Raw genomic sequence first — 14,941 nt, forward strand, 5'->3', positions numbered from 1 at the left:
ATGAGTACAAAACATATTAACGAATGACATAAATTGCACACGCACTGTATATATTTTTACCATTTTGTAAGAACTAAGATAGGAAAGAGACGGATTGCATCATGGTTGTAGCACAGTAGGTTGCATATAGCTGCACTGAAAGTCCATATCTTTCTACAGAAGCACAACACCAAGTGAGACAATCTGAAGTTCTCTTCCTTGAAGTATTAATCAGTGTTGTCAAGACACTCAAATGTCGTATTAATATTCAGTGTTATCATTTTGGTGGTACATTAGGTACAATAAACAGTGGGACCATAATAACATCTCCATTGTTCAAGGTGGTGGACAGCATAATGTGTCAACACCACACTCTTGTAGAATCCATACTCTTCCAGCAACGTAGAATTAGTGCAAAAACCAAGTAGAGTGCTCCATGATCATGAGGATGGACAGGACAAACGAATATTGCAGTAATTTCTGGTAATTAGGTCAGAAGGTGAAGGACATTAAGTCCTATGCTAGTCATCATTGAGAATTACACTAGTCTATCAACCGATTTGAGTAATTGTTGACACTAATTGCGTAGTTACTAAACATTTCTGTACTATGTATGAAGTATTACAGAATATTATTCATAAGTCATCTGATTACAGTGTCCATTGGCACTCATTGGCCAGTTACAAACCATTTTTATGCATTATTCAAAAGTGATCATTCAAAGCAAGAGTTAATTAATGGCATACCATTTACATAATTCATGTAGTTACAGTAATCATTGGCATTCATTGGCCAGTTACTAAACATGTAGCAAGTATTGAATATTGCAAAACACTATTCATAGCTCATCTGATTGTGGTAATTATTGGCACTCATTGGCCAGTTACAAACCATTTCTTATGCATTATTCAGAAGTCATCATTCAAAATGAGAGTTAATTATTAGCATAGCATTTATAAAGTATAACAAAAATATTATTTACAGAAATTATTGGCATAGCGTTTATACATTGTTACAAAACATCGTTCAGTATTACTCAGAACTCATCATTCAAGTGACATAGAACATATTTAAAATGTAACACAGTATAACTATTACCAAGGTCTGTGGTTAGAAAACATCTGAGAAATTTGCATTATATTTAGTACTATAATTATCTCTTAAACTAGTAGCATTATTTGGGACTGGTAATACATTTTTTTTGTGTGCTAGCAATGCACTGCGTTGGGATCGATAATTAATTGCTGGGACATGAAAATATTTGCTTTTGACTTATTGCTGCAAATAAGGATTAGTAACGTCATTCGTCATGAGTCAGCTGTAGCAAGGTTATAAAACAAGTAGAGTGTATGTGATTACATTCATGAATGACACACACAAATGGGTAAAAAAAAGCAGGTACTAGAACAGGTTTAATAATTAACTGCTTATAGCACATTAATTTCACGAATAGTTTCTCCTAGAAAAAATACGAAATGGATTATTAAGCTGAAAGAAGAAACGCATATTATGCTGAAAAGTAGTGAACTTCGAATTAACAGGTAATGAAACGTGTACTCAATATGTATGTACTCTAGCTGTCCTTTCCAAAACATTCAGCCATTATGCTATGCGATATAAGACATGCTGTCAAAACGAACTGCAACAAATAACTACATAGCATTTCTTAACTAATAGTAAATATATAAACTTCATCATTATTCTCATCTGCAAGGAAAAACTTCATTATTCATATTACCATAACTTCATTACTATCATCACCTGCAAAGAAAAACTTCATTATTCATATTAGCATATTCTTCATGTAACTATTCATCACCATTCATTATCATCTGCAAAAAAGACACTTCATTATTCATTATTCATATTACCATTTACTTCATACAACTATTCATAGCATTGAGTTTCTTATTTCTAGCATATTTCATCACTAAAACTAAGATGTGCAGTTCTGTCTGACAGCCTGCATCAATCGCCTCGTATTCTGAAAGAAAAATAATTAGTTAAGACTGCTATCATACGATGTGTATAGTATATTCTTGTTAATGTTTGTTAATTCTGATCCATTTACTCTTCATGACAAGGTATTGCATCTTCTTTCGTTCATTCCAAAGGTGAAATTCCCATTTCATAGTAATCCACTGTGGTTTGTTTAATTTATTTCTTTTACACGTTATTGCTTTCTGAAAATGATTAAGGATTAATATCTTGCATTTAAATCATATACCCATTAAATAAAAACTGGTTTCTAATGATATAATTAAGCATACAGCATTGCATGACAGAAAACGTATTATGTCAAAAACGTAGAGAGTGTTCAGGTGCAAAAATGTACACAGAGTGTCATAATGTAGTAGCAAACAAATGTGTAAAATAGTCACGATGTTGAGATATCATAAGGCCAAAAGTCAAAGTCAACTGGTGTTTGTTATATCTTAAAGGTTTCGTAGTGCATACAAGCAAAACAGGAAAACAATCATACATACACGAAAAATGGAAAATGTGCACGGTCTGATATATAACGACGAGAAATGACTTTCTTTGTGTTCAGCTTGTATGTTGTGTAATTGATAGAGGCGAGAGTTGAAGACTTTAATGGAGAAAGAATTTGATAAAATTAATATGTCACTAGATAGAATTGCATAATTTGTCATAAAATATGTAAGTTTATCTGAAAAAATGTGCACGGTCTGATGTGTAATGACAAGAAAAGCGACCTCCTAACCTTACCTTGCCGGGCACTTGCCAAGAAAAAATATGATAATCATCAGTAAGTAGTCACATAAATACAATTGCATCATTGGTCATATAAAAATCAGAAAATGGCATTACAGTGTGATAAATCATGAAGTATGTTCATTCAATAAAGCGTTTAATATTGGAGACATGGTGACTGCTTTTACTTTTTCTGGTTCTCGGAGTTTCGACGTGTACTACATTGGGGTGAGGAATGCTGCCAATTCGATATGGACCTGCGTATAGAAGCTCAAATTTACTGCATCTACTCTTTCCTCTGTTGGATAAGTAGTGTGTACGTACTAATATCTTCTGTCCAATGTGAAAGTCACGGCGTGTACAAACCTGTTTTTGCTGTCTTCTCCGGCGCCCTGCGGCACGTTTGATGTTGTTCAGCGCAATGTCAATTATTTCATGGTATCGTAGTCGATGAGATGTAGGAAAGGATACTAATTCTTTAATTTTGTTAGGTGGTTCAACATTTTTCATTATAACAGTCGGAGATAGCATAGTAAATTCATTTGGTATCAAGTTAATTACATCCTGGAATGACAGTATGTGTGTATCCCAATCAATATGTTTTTATGACAGTATATTCTACATAGTTCACAAATTTCTTTCATTAGTCGTTCACAAGGGTTCGAAGAAGCATGATACTTGGATATATAGATCGGAGAAATGTTTCTAGCTCGTAACATACGTGTCCACATAGCAGATCGAAACTGTGGTCCAATGTCGGAAATTACTTTCCATACATGCCCTACATGGAATAAAAAATGTTTTAAAAATGCATTCGAAACAGATTTAGCAGTAGCTTTGCGTAACGGAGTGAAGGTAACAAATTTCACAGTGAGTTCAACAGCGACAAAGATATAACAAAAACCTCTATTAGTTCTGGGAATCGGACCAAAAATATCTACAGCGGCCATGTTTCTCAATTTAACAGGTACAATGGGATGTAATGGAGGAATATGTGAAGTCGTATCTGACTTAGCTTTCTGGCAGATTTTACATGACGCTAAAACTCGTCGAATACGTTTCTCCATATTGGCAAAATAACAGTTCTGTCTCAATATAAGAAAACATTTTCTGGCTCCATAATGTGCGTAACTTAAATGAGTATACCAAACTAATTTGTTAACAAGCTCGTCAGGAATGCACAGTAACCAATTGTTGCTGTCAGGTGAGAGCGGCGAAACAGAATATTATTGCGCACAGTGTAATGGTTTCTTATGGTAACCTTATTCCTATCTTGCCATAGGTGTTTAATTTCTTTCCATACGTTGTCTTTACTCTGTTCTTGTGCTATGTCTTGTAATGACGACGAAATGAAATTTTCAAATGCAACTTGTTGAATGTACATGACGCTGAAATTTGCTTTGCAGAAGTTGGTTGCGATGTCTTGCTGATTGTTGCTGAGAGAACGGGATAGTGCGTCTGCTACAATATTTTGTGTACCGGGAATGTGAACAAATGTAAAATTAAATTCCTGTGAATAAAGTTTCCATCTGCTTAATCTGTCGTGTGTAAATTTAGCGGAAAGTAAAAACTGTATAGCTCTATGATCCGTGTAAACGGTCGTATGTCTTCCATAAAGAAAATGACAAAATCTCGTAAATGCCCATACAACACATAATGTTTCAAGTTCTGTGACAGAATAATTGCGTTCAGCAGGTGACAGAATGCGACTCGCAAAGGCAATGTCTTTAATTACTGTACAACCATCTTCATCAATTTCCTGAAAAATGTGTACGCCTAAAGCGGTGTTAGAACTGTCGGTGGCAATGGAAAAATTTCTAGTAAGATCTGGATGTGATAAAAGTAGTGCATCCAACAAAGCTTGTTTCCGACTGACAAATTCAGAATGTGCTTGGCTATCCCAGGACCAAATAGTGTTTTTACCTGCCAATTGACATAATCTAGGGGTGTCTAAAGCAAAGTAATGAATAAATTTACGAAAAAAGTTAACTAAACCCAAAAAACTGCGTAATTGTTTCTTCGACGTAGGAACAGTAATGTCACGTAAAGCTTGAAGTTTTTCCGGGTCAGGCGCAATGCCTTCTGCTGAAATTACATGTCCCAGAAATTTTATAGAAGTTTTGCCAAAGTGCGATTTACTGAGATTAACTGTGGGTCCTTGTGCACGAAAAGTTCGTAACAGTTGTTCAAGAATCAGACTATGTTCAGACCAGTTAGCTTCTGCAATAAGAATGTCATCTACATACGTTGTGATTCTGTCTTTCATGCAAAAGTGTGTATCGGATGTCGTCAAAAATAATAACATTTTCGTGAACAGGATTCTGTGTGTCAAAAGTATGGCTTACGTTGCTGGAAGATGCAACCTGCACTATATCTAGTCGAATTCTTTCTGACGTGCTGTTATTTTCGGGAGGATGCTGTGGCATTTCAACTATTTGTACTGTTCTGTTACTTCGTCCTGACGTATTACGTTCGGGATGATATCTACTGTCTGGTTCATTCATGATAATTTGTTGTTGCGGATGATTCTGCTGCTGGTAAGACTGACTGTTATTAAACGTACGCTGGAAATTGTGGTCATTACTTTTACGTCTGTCATGATAGTCATTTCTATACGGTGCATTGCGATATGAGTTGAAATGGTGTGTTTTCTGTACGTACTGATTTCCTAATTGCTGTGCATTACTATTTGGTGGGGCCGACACTATACGTGTAGGCGGCGAAACATTAAAGCTTGGTTGACCTTGCACTTTACATTGTTGGTTAGGTATGCTAACCGGCTGGTTTTGTTACTATTGTGGTGAAAACCCTCTATTGTTGCCAAAATGTGTTTGCTGTTGCTGATAATTTTGTACATACTGCTGATTAAAATTTTGTCACTTATTAAAATTATACTGGTATTTCTTGTGATTTCGGGAGCGTCTAATGAAAACTGTCACTTTCGGTAAAACTTGTCATGTCAGGTTTTCTTTACTAATTCCTAATTATGGATAGGTCGATAGTCGAAGAGCTGTTTTGATAAATATAAAGGATAGTAAAAGAGAAGGCAGCAGTGCAGAAAACTGAAGATGAAATAGCATTACTACGGCTTGGGGCCCTGTGCACGCTACGGCACGTATTCATCGAAGTCTAATGAATGCCCCGAGGTCAATTACATGCTGCAAATAAATTTTAGTTTCTGCGTTACAGGCAGTGCCGATGAAAATTCAAAATCAAGTTGTTGTATCCAATCCAGTTCTAGTTTCTGCGTTACAGGCCAAGCTGATGAAAATAGAAAAGCAAACTGTCGTATCCAGTCCATAGCGTGAATCTGTTTTCTGTCATTTTTAAATACTTTAAATTTTCTCACGGATAGAAAGTGCTTGTAATCAAAATTTTCGTGTTTGAATGTCTGAGCAGGTTCAAGATTGCATGAGACTCTATTTGTCTGTGTCTGTTCAGATTCTAAGTCGCGTAGTCTCTGTAAATTACCTAAGTTACACTGGCTGTGTGAGTGTGACAAATGTTCGGAATGTGGCGTATACTGTGCCGTGTTAGAGACTGAAACATTTTTTATTTCTGTCACTTGAAAACGTTCGTCTATTTGACTGATCTGTTGTTCAAATTTCTTATCGACTTTCATATCCAGAGTGTGTGGAAGTTCCGCTGACATTAATTTAAAATCGTCGCGTAACTGTGTTGCGGTTTCAGAACGTTGTTCAGTGACTGCACTACTTTCATCTTTAAGTACTTTCGTTGTGGCTACACGTGCACAACTTAATTCTTGTGCAATAGATCTAATTTCTTCATTACTGTTCCCAGCACAAACCTTAATTTCCTCACATAATTGTTCTTTAGTATCATGTCGTTGCATGGTAATGGCTGTAATCTGTTCACTAAGTTGTTTGTTCTGTTTGTTAAGGTTGTCGTGTTTTTCATTCGACAGTTTGAAACTTTCATTAAGTTGTTTGCACGATTCAGTAAGTTGTTAGAAATGGTTGTCGAAATTTTCATTAAGTTGTTTGAAATGGTTGTCTAGTTTTTCATTAAGTTGTTGATTGAGATTTTCATTTTTTTCATTAATTTGTAGCAATAATGCCATAACTTGATCCCAGCCAATATTACCTACCCTATTCTCTGTGCTATTTGATGACGTACCCGTATTTGTCATGTTTTGTGTAAACATTTGGTCATTCTGTAATTCTGGAAAAGGTTTGCCAATTGAATGTGCACTGTTGGTGATTACGCAGGAATCAAATAAATCTGACGTATTTTGACTACACTGTTCATCTTCGTGAGAAAAATTTATCTGTTCACTATGCAAATTTTGCAAACCGGGTGTGTCAAACTGGGCAGCGTTCATTGTATCGGAACGTGCCGCATCATCAATTGTTACATTTACGGCGGACATAATTGAATATGTTTGTTCATCATTAGGATCAAAATCATTACTAGTGATCGGTAGGCACTGATTATCTGTAGTTAGACGATTATCACTATTACACTGAGTGTCGCAAGTATCATTGGTCAAATTATTCGAGTCGGCTATTTCACTCATTGCCCATCGCGATATACTGTTAACAGTTTTTCGCGGCATTTTTCACAAATCGAAAATAAATCACAAATTGAAACAAAGTCAAAGCAAAAATGGAACAAACACAATCACAACAAAGAGCAATAAATTGCCGAAGATCTGTGAAAGAAAGAGTGACAAATTAGTAAATGCGTTGCGCCAGATGCAAACTACATTTAAGTAAATAATAGCAGATATATGACTACTTCTCAGAAATTCACAAATGAAATTCGATCCTGCCCAGTTGTCGCCAAGTGTAACTTCCCCACAAAATTGTGTAAATAATAATATGAATATGATTCTAATTTTAGTGTAACCTCAAAACAAAATCCTTTCTATCCCATTTAATGTACTCACAAAATTTTCTCATTTAATGTAAGCTCGAAACAGAAACATTCCTAAACCTCATAATAAAAATAAATTCAGTAACGTGGTAAATTTTGGACGACAGCAGTGCTGCGTCATGGCCCTGTAAGATCATTCTGAATAAAAAAGCAAAAATTCTTACCTCAATAAAGTCGCCAAATATCTGCTCTTACAGTAAATTTTTCCGGCACAGCTCTGTGCAATGCTGGCCGATAGATTTGTCATTTATGAAAGGAGGCAACTGATTTTTCTTTTGCAACAATCGGAATGATCATGGATTGGAGAAATTAGTAAATTCTTTAAATTGAAATGAATGCTTGTTAAAACAACTGCTTTATATGACAAAGATTATTATTAGGACATTTTTAAAACATTTACATGGGAGTTCAGATAACATTACTAGATATGCGCGAGGCTGCTTTTTACCTTATACAATAATACTCAGGCTCCGGCATCGCTGCACAGCGACCGGCCCAGCCAACACGATACACTATTCCAGACCAGAGCAGACTGCAGACTAGGGCAGACTAGCAACAAGTTACTGCTACAGCTACACAGTTCCTACTCAGTCAACACTGCTTTCTGGTCAGCGATTCTCTTATACCTTGCATATCGCAGGCGGCGCATGAGCGATACATCGAAATTACATCCGCTCCGACCTCTTACATAAAATTACATCTGCTCGGACCTCTTACAAGGTGTATGTCTTTAGAGAAGCATATGTGCCCTGTAAAGCGGCGACGTGCCCTGTAAAGTACATGGCTCTAATGACATGTTATGTGTATCTTCTGAAAACATTACAGCAAAAGTATGTAACGTGAATGAAATTAACTACAGTTCTGTAGTTATCATTGGCGAAAAAATGGAATACTCGGTCTGAGTAATGCTATATTATTAAAAGAGAATGTGAAATTTGATAATCTAGTTGAATATTAGGTACTAATAGTGATTGTTTACGTGATTCACTATCGTGTATGCGATGCAGAAGTGTGCTCAAAAGAAGGATGCAAGGACATAAACCTGGAAATGAAGTTAAAGCTGTACGAAGGATATCATGCCTTAACATACGATGAGCATTCCATACACTTAATAAAATCCATGGATATAGGCGAGCCAACCAGGCGCAAGAGAGGTAAGACAGACGATATTTCACGGAAACAAGCTACTTTCAAATAAAAAGTTTACTCAAAAGAAGTGTGTCAAAAAACATTGCTTGACATATTCTCCATCACCCAGGGAGGAATGCAGACTCTGCAACGTAAAGTAAAAGGTGGAATAACCACTCCTAAAGACGGTAGAGGAAAACATTGCGATAGGCCACATGCCATATCAAATGACGACAGGACTCTTATTCGGCAACACATATCGAATTTCCCAAAGCAGATGAGCCATTACAACAGGAATAAATCCTCAAAAGAATGTCTGCACCCCAATCTCAACCTCTGTAGAATGTACCGGTTGTTTACCGAAAGGTTTCCTGATAAGTCAATAAGCAGGTCATACTATCAAAGTGTGTTTCAAACAGATTTTAATCTGCGTTTCGGAACACCTAGATCAGACACTTGCAGACTGTGCGATTTCTTGTTAAACAAATTATTGCAGCTTCAGATGAAATAGAACTGCACAAGAGTGAAATTAAGAGTCAGTTGCATCATTCAAGGGCAGACCAAGGATACAAAGCCCTAAAAAACGATACGGAAATGGCTAAGAGGAATAACATTATACATGTGTTGATCTACAACAGTCTGCAGCTCGTGGTCGTGCGGTAGCATTCTCGTTTCCAACGCCCGGGTTTCCGGGTTCGATTCCCGGCTGGGTCAGGTATTTTCTCTACCTCGTGATGACTGAGTGTTGTGTGATGTCCTTAGGTTAGTTAGGTTTAAGTAGTTCTAAGTTCTAGGGGAATGATGACCATAGATGTTAAGTTCCATAGTGCTCAGAGCCATTTGAACTGTTTTTTTGACCTACAACAGGTTTTCCTTTGTCCTACATTGACTCATTCCACGGTATTCTACCAGAGACAGCTGTCGTCGTATAATTTCACGATTTTTGACGTTGGTACTGAAAACATCACTGTAAATTTGTGGGATGAATCCACCGCAAGGAGAGGTTCAGCGGAAATAGTTTCCTGTCTGCTTAAATTTGTGTCGCACAATTATGATACGCTTGGAGAAGGTATGGAACGAAAACTGATTGTTTGTTCTGACCGCTGTGTCGGGTAGAACAACTGGAGAGTTTTAGCGCTTTATTTATATCTGATCAGCTGCAAGTACTTTACAGAAATACATCATAAGTTTTCATGTTCGGGTCACAGTTTCCTACCTTGTGACAGGGATTTTGCAGTCATCGAGAAAAGAAAGAAAGTGTCAAAAGTTATGGTTCCTTCAGAATGGAAGCACGTCATTGCTGAGGCCTTGGTCGACCCTTCAAAACTGACCATTCACAAAATGATGATGGAAGACTTCAAGGACATAGGATCCATCGAGTTGCTTTTGAAGAAGCCGCCTGCTTTGAAAATTACCGATGTACTTTGGTTGAAACTGTGTAGTGACGATCCTCGAGGTTTAAACGTGCGCCGTACCCACAATGTGCTTCGCCCATGGGAAAGGCAATGTATTGTAAAGCATGGTTGTTAACATCAAGGAAAAAATTTTCCATTAGCTTCTGAATTCCGGTTGCTCTATAAGGGGACACTGAAAGTTCGTAAGGAGAAGAAAAGGGATCTATTGGACATGACGAAATATATGGAACCAAAATACAGGCAGTTTTATAAAAACCTGCAGTGTGACAACTGACTATAATGTACTAGATTTGAGCCTAAACTTGATAAAGTAATGTTGTATTTTTTTAAGATCAAGCAATTCAGTTTACAATAAATATTATTTAGTATCTTGTTTTAAATCTCTTACGTACTATTTTTGGATTCTAGACACCTTATAATTACAGCAGAGCACTGGCTGATCTGGAATAACGCTGTATATCCATTGCCATACAGCGTTATTCCGTTTTAAAACTAACTTATTTTCAAAAATCTGTGCTTAGCGCAATTTTAAAAACCAGAAATTGGTATTTTCCACAGTCTGTATGCACAAACAATACATGTCTGCTATTACACTATTATATCGTATTAATTCTCTGGAACTAACAGTTTTTGCCAATTTCCCAACCGCAAAATGTGCTATACAGCGTTATTCGTGCACACGCTTCATATACAGCTATTGTAGAAGAGTAATAGTGGAAATACTCCCCTAGTAAAATATGTCTAAGTACCGATAGTGCCAATTCGTTTCAAACTGTAGGGATACCACGCCTATGTATTGCCTCCTAAGTTTCTACAAACATTATGTATTGAGTTAGTTGCTAAATCACGTTTATTAATTCATTTATGTACAAGTACTTAATTTAATATACAGGTAAGACTGATCATACTTGTAGATACTTCTTAAGATCTTGGTGGGCATACAATCCCTTAATTTTGTGGTTTTATGGTATGCTGCCATGCAGTTTCCTTTGTGTGGTATCCTGTCTGTTTTATAAGGATCTAGGAGGGGCGTTGAAAAGACCACGCAAAGTCCGAGAGATGACACCACCGGCACGTATCGAGGTCATGTTTAATTAGTAGCATCTTTGGAAAGAACTCACACGAAGTTTCATCCATATTGGTCTATTTCTTTGTGTTTGGCATTCGCGTGAATCAAGGAAGTCGAGTGATTCTCAAAAAAATGGACGAAAAAGAATTTCTTGTGGTGATTACACATCACTTTACGAAAGGCAAAATGCCTCAGGAGACTAAAGAGAAGCTTGATAAACATTACGGTGACTCTGCGCCTTCGATTAGAACAGTTTATAAGTGGTTTAAAATTTTTCGGAGTGGCCATATGGGCCACAAGTGATGTTGAGCATACTGGACGCCCTGTGGAGCTTACGACTCCAGAAATAATTGATAAAATCCATGATATGATGATGGATGACAGAAGAGTTAAGGTGCTGTGGGCATCTCGAATGAACGGGTACATAATATTTTGCATAAACATTTGGACATGAGAAAGCTATCAGCAAGATGGGTTCCGCGATTGCTCACGCTTCACCAAAAACTGAATCGTGTGAAGTGTTGCAAGGATGGTTTGCAGCTGTTCAGGAAGAATCTGTAGGACTTTAAACGTCGTTCCGTTACTGTGGATGAAACGTGGACACATTACTATACCGCTGAGACCAAAGAACAATTTAAACAATGGGTTCCAAGGGAGAAACTGAACCAAAAAACGCGAGGACAATTCCTTCGGCCGGAAATGTTATGGCGATTGTCTTTTGGGATTCGCAAGGGATAATCCTCATTGACTATCTGCAAAGGGAAAAACTATTAGAGGTGAATATTATTTATCGTTATTGGACCGTTTGAAAACCAAGCTGCAAGAAAAACGACAGCGATTAGACCGAAAAAAGTTCTTTTCCATCACGACAGTGCACTAGCACACACCTCAGCAGTCGTGATCTCAAAATTAATGGAAATAGGATTTAACCCGTTTCACATCCCTCCCTCCCCCCCCCCCCCTCCATGTTCCCCAGACTTGGCTCCCTCGGACTACTATTTGTTTCCCAATTTGATGAAATGGCTGCAGGGACAAAGACATTATTCAAATGAGGACGTTATTGCAGCAACTAATAGCTATTTAGTAGACTTGGACACTTCCTATTATTCGGAAGGGATCAATAAATTAGAACAGCGTTGGACGATGTGTATAAGTCTAAAAGGAGACTATGTTGAAAAATAAAAAAGGTTTACACCAAACACGTAAGTAGTTTTTATTTTTGCACAAACACCCCTAATTTCTTGTCACAGTAGGGTTTTTTTTGAAGTGTCCTTGTCGGGTGAGTGTGACTGAGATTTCTCTTACCTTTCCCTCCCAGGAATACTCTTGTCTCTGAAGATACGGATCTGGATCTATTCATAGATTTTTCTCATTTGTCTTGCATACTATTTCAGCTGGAGTGTAATGTCATCTGTACAATGGCTGAATATAAACGATTAATTCGAATAACTTTAGATATTCAACCCAATGTGTCTGCTGACTACGTGCCTAAGTGTATGCGAAGCTACTGAATTCATAGAAAATTCACGCCATTGAGGTTGCCTTCTGGGTGAAATCTTGATATTATTTGTTTAATCTGGTTTTCATGTAGAAATATTTTCCATGCTCAGGAAGTGAAATTTTGTGTGTGGCCTGTCGGGTCCTGCTGCTTGTTATTGCGGCCAGAGATATTCTACCGAAGGATGGTGTGCCTTGTGAAACATGAATGGAGGCATTAGTCGGCATGTACATTTTGTTTTGGTTATATAAAATGCACGTCCTCTACTATTCCTATCCTAATGTTGGAAGACTTCTTAGCATGCAGTTTATTGTTCGATACCTCCTTAGGTGATATACGATGATACCAGTTCGGGGAACTGAGTCATTGTTGATAGTGTGAAGCATAGCATGTTGCTCTTCTATGGCACAACATGATGCGTAGTGGTCGACATCTTGTACTTTCTGGTAGCTGACAGTAACCCAGTGAGAAGACGATGGCGTTGCCCAGAGTGAATGTCTGGACCAATGCTAAAGAGCAGAGCAGGTGGTTGACAGTGTGTTGGCCGCCAGGGCTGGGCCAGCAAGTGGCTGTGGAGGAGCCCTAGACTTCGTATGTTTTTGTGTAACTTTTGTCAATCAGCAGCATCGTTATTATTTCTCTCTCTGGAACAAACAGTGGCTACAAACGATTTTAAAGACAGGACTGGGCAAAATTAGAATAAAAGGTCGAGTCATTACTTTTATTTACTTGTCCAAACATTTATACAGTGTTACAAATTTACAGTCATTCCGTTATACAACATTTTGACAGTAATTGGTTTCTATATTCTTAAATTTGGCTTGAGTCACATTGAATCCTAAAGGATGGATGGGTATTTATATATTCCACTTGTATGGATTTCATGCAACAGTTGTAGACTTAGGGACTGGTTAAACACAGATATTTGTACTTGTTCTAATCAATTCCAATTTACACAAACATACTGCAAAGTTGCAGTATGCAACTCTGACGTATGGACGCTAGGAACACAATCTGTGTGTTGCAGTCACTAACAGAACAGTTGTAAGTAGGCTGTTTAGGTTTTCTTATTGGTAACGCCACGTAGCGCTCTGTGTGAGAATCACTGGCTGTGCTGTGTGCAATCTGTGGCTGGTTTGCATTGTTGCCTACCATTGTAGTGTTGGGCAGTTGGGCTGTTAACAGCACGTAGCGTTGCGCAGTTGGAGATGAGCCACCAGCAGTGGTGGATGTGGGGAGAGAGATGGCGGAGTTTCGAAATTTGTAAGACTGGATGTCATGATCTGTTATGTATATTATGGCTTTTTCAACACTATTAAGGTACATACATTGTTTGTTCTCTACTAAAATCTTTCATTTCCTAACTATGCCTATCAGTAGTTAGTACCTTCCGTAGTTTGAATCTTTTATTTAGCTGGCAGTCCAGTTCATCAAATTAAGTTACATTTCACTGCACACGTTTCTGTTGGTCATAGTATATGGACAATATGTGAGAAGTAGGGACCGATAGTGTCTGCACGTGTGTTAATAATTCAGCAAGGGACTGGATAACAGCATTGCTAGTTCTAAGGACATTTCATAAAAATTTTTCTGCGTGTGCACAAGTGGTGGTTTATGGACTTGCTATATTCTCCGCAAGAATCTTCGATGGTGATTGTGCACCTGCACAGTCGCAACAGATGGCTGCTGGCCGTCTCTACAAGGACTACAGTGGGTCTGCATCTTTGATGGCCCACCAATACCATAAATTCTACAAGGACTGCAGTGGGTCTGCACCTCTGGTGGCCCACTAATACCATACTCTCTACCAGGACTACAGTGGGTCTACTCTGTGATGACCTACATACCAATATTCTTCAAAACGTCGAATGACTCTGCTATGGGTTTGCTCTGTTGTGGCCCATTATCTGTCAGCATGTCAAGAGTCAGCACTGTCTTTCCGTTGGAAGGACAACGCTACTTCTTCAAGACTGCATGGAAATCCACTACTTCCGTGTGCATTTTCTTTTACTGCTCAGACTTTGAGAAAAACACTGCTATTCTACTGTTATGTACGATTAGGACTGTCTTTATGGACTGTGAGAAAATTTTAGCTTTTGACCAACATTGTATCAATAAGTGTGTGCATTTTATTTCTTTGTTATTGTAATTATGAAAAATTTTTTCAAATCATTATTGGCCACTGCCCAAAACTATTTGTAAAATTTTTTGTGGGGAGCATGGGGGCTATGTAAGTAGGCT

Source organism: Schistocerca piceifrons, chromosome 3 (assembly GCF_021461385.2).
Source record: "Schistocerca piceifrons isolate TAMUIC-IGC-003096 chromosome 3, iqSchPice1.1, whole genome shotgun sequence".
Taxonomy (NCBI): domain Eukaryota; kingdom Metazoa; phylum Arthropoda; class Insecta; order Orthoptera; family Acrididae; genus Schistocerca; species Schistocerca piceifrons.